Below are 2,996 nucleotides of genomic sequence, written 5' to 3' on the forward strand. Positions count from 1 at the left end.
TTGTTTTTAAACTGGTGAAAAGATAATCAAAATACAAAGTTATTCTAATTATTTAATAGTATTTTACAATTGAAAAGCAAATAATTGTAATTTATTTACTTTACTTACACAGTTTTGCTCTTTCACATTAAGGGCTCTATCTTACACCCGGCGCAATGCAGCGCAATGCGCGACGCAAGTGTCTTTCGCTAGTTTCCACCCACGGCCGGAGTGGGGCCACTTTTCAGCCCGGGAGTTTCAGGCCCAAGACCGGCCCACTTTTTCCATAGTGTTATTCCAAATTAGCACTTTTTTCAAATTGGATAAAAAATAAAGCAACAGTTCAGCTCTTACTACAGTTTTTATTAATACTATCAACAATTAAGGTAAAAGTTAAATAATATTTCACTTAAGATGAGAAGTTAACAAAATATTCCTCTACACTCTAAAAAAGGCTGGGTTATTTTTTTACCCATAATGGGTAAATATTGGACAGAACAAATGCTGGGTTAAAATAACCCAATGATGGGTTGTTGTTATGCAACCATGGATTATAGTAACCCAACAGTTGAGTTAAAACAGCCCAGCATTGGGTCAATTTTGGCCCAGCAGCGTGTTCTGTCCAATATTTACCCATTGTGGGTCAGAAATAGCCCAGCCCTGTTTAGAGTCTATTCCACAAGGAAAGGTTGATAAATTATTAGCATTGCTAATGCTATGAGGCCTATGATTAATCAGGTGCAAATAGAAATATAAAACCCAGTCCTAATTAAAAAAGAAAACAGTTTGACAAAAAATATTAAATCCAATATTGGGTAAATATATAGCATAAAAAGTGATTTATAAGCTTTTTTTGGGCTGCTCATTTTTGACTGGGAACACAAAAGGTGTTATATGGTTCTGAACACAACCTGAGGGTTAAATAACTTTAATTCATATTGTTTACTCATTGCCTCCTCGTTTTTAGCGGGGAACTGGCTAATCTGCTGCTCAGAACCTGCTTGCATAATATTTGCAAAGTCTATGAATCGCATGTATACACAAAAGGCTAATATTTTAACAAAAAAAATGTTGGCTTGTAAATAGTTTGAAAACGGTATTAGCCGAATAATTACGTTGCTAATGCTAACCATTACTAGGCGTATTTCTCTTTAAGTTACCTGTTGTCACTTTTGTTTGTCCTCTTGAAAATAAATCTGTAAGTTTGTCACATTTGGCAGCATCATCCTAATGGATTTTTTCTTCAACCTGTTTTTTTTCGCCCTCCTCCTCTCAGACGCGTATTGTTACGGTAGGGCCGGCCCAGCCTACCGGAGAAAAGATTTCTTGGACGCGCTATGGACCGAACCAACTCTATGGGAGGGGAGGGGAAAACTCCTTCACATGGTACAACCCATGCAGAGGCTGCGCGCTGCAGTGTCAATGGGAAACGTGTGAAGTGTCATTTAAGAGAAGATAGACTCACTAACGTGACAAATGTAAAAAAAAAAAACTCGACCGGCCCAAAAGTGAAGCGGCCCACCGGGAATTCTCCTGGTTCTCCCGATTACCCACTCCGGGCCTGTTTCCACCCTAATTTTCACGTTTAGCGCCGCGTTGTTTAAATAGCAAATGCATTTGCGCCCCCTTTGCGCCCATGGGCGTTCTGGTCTGAAAAACGAGGTGTGTTCAGGCGCATTGTTGGCGCGTTGCTATTTTGAGGCAACTAAAATAGACTACGCCATTGACCAACAAAAACCTGGTCTAAAGTCTAAAGTCAATGGCGCAATGTGTTTTATGTTATTTAAAGAGCGCATTAGTAAAATGCGCCTATAAACGGGAGGACAACGCGGGTTTGCTTATCACAAAGTACATGAATGCGCAGCAGCACAAAAATGCTTTTAAATATGAAAGATTAAAGGATTTAATGTTAAAGATTATTATTGAGTCTCTTGGACATAATTGAGGACTTATTATGAGACGTTAGAAGGCGCAAAGAGCTGCTTCACCTGCAGCCTGGTAAGTAAATAAATTTGCTTTGAACAAATGCGTGTTTTTAAATGTTTTTTTTTTTTAATGCTACCTCACGGATTTATTGTATATGATGACTCTGTACCTGTGGATATGGGAGGTAAGAAACATTTGTAAGTAATGCTTAAAAAAACTCTTTGCTAAAAAAACGCTGTCCAAAGTGCTGAAACGTGAGGAGAGCCGTTTGTAAATTCTTTATCTCCTGTTTGTTACAAATAAAGTATTTTTAGAGTACAAACCTTATCTTAGATACTTGTAAATTATGTTTTGATGATATTGGATAACCATACATTTAAAGCAATTACAAGCCTGCTTTTTACTTCCATGACTAAAAGAAAACGGGTTTTAAAGGTTTTAATAAAAAATAACAATTTCAATATAAGGGAAAAACAACACAATTATTTAACATTAATCTTAAACTGTGGATCTTCTACCTCCGCTTAGTTTTTCAGTTTACAAAGTCCGTCATCTAAATAGGGATTAGACATAGCGCCAGCGCAACTTGCTTTTAAAGGGGATGAGAGCTGAGTCTCTCATTGGTTTACTGCACGTTACGCCCAAAATACTCCCATTACAATAGGACCTACCCTTTTCGACCATGCGTTCGGCGCAAAAACCATTTTTCCCGTCGTTAAATTAGCAAAAGTAGATTCGGACACGCCCATTTAGACGTTGCGTTGTGCGCTTTAGACAATGCGCTTAGATCGTTAAAATAGGGCCCTAAAAGGCTTCTTCTGGCTGTGAATGGGGTTGGAATTCGCAGAGCGCAGCTTTATGCACGTGAACATCACAGCCTTTCTTACTCATTTAGACTATATTAAAACGCGTAGATTATAACTGGCAAGACTGAACATCTACAATGTTTGAAACTATAAATGTTGATTTGTGATAATGGGCTCTATCTTACACCCGGCGCAATGCAGCGCAACAAAAACCTGGTCTAAAGTCTAAAGTCAATATGTTTTTTTAACACAGTCTCACCCCATGGCGTCAATATTTGACGACAC

The sequence above is a fragment of the Misgurnus anguillicaudatus genome, chromosome 4 (genome assembly GCF_027580225.2).
Source record: "Misgurnus anguillicaudatus chromosome 4, ASM2758022v2, whole genome shotgun sequence".
Lineage (NCBI taxonomy): Eukaryota > Metazoa > Chordata > Actinopteri > Cypriniformes > Cobitidae > Misgurnus > Misgurnus anguillicaudatus.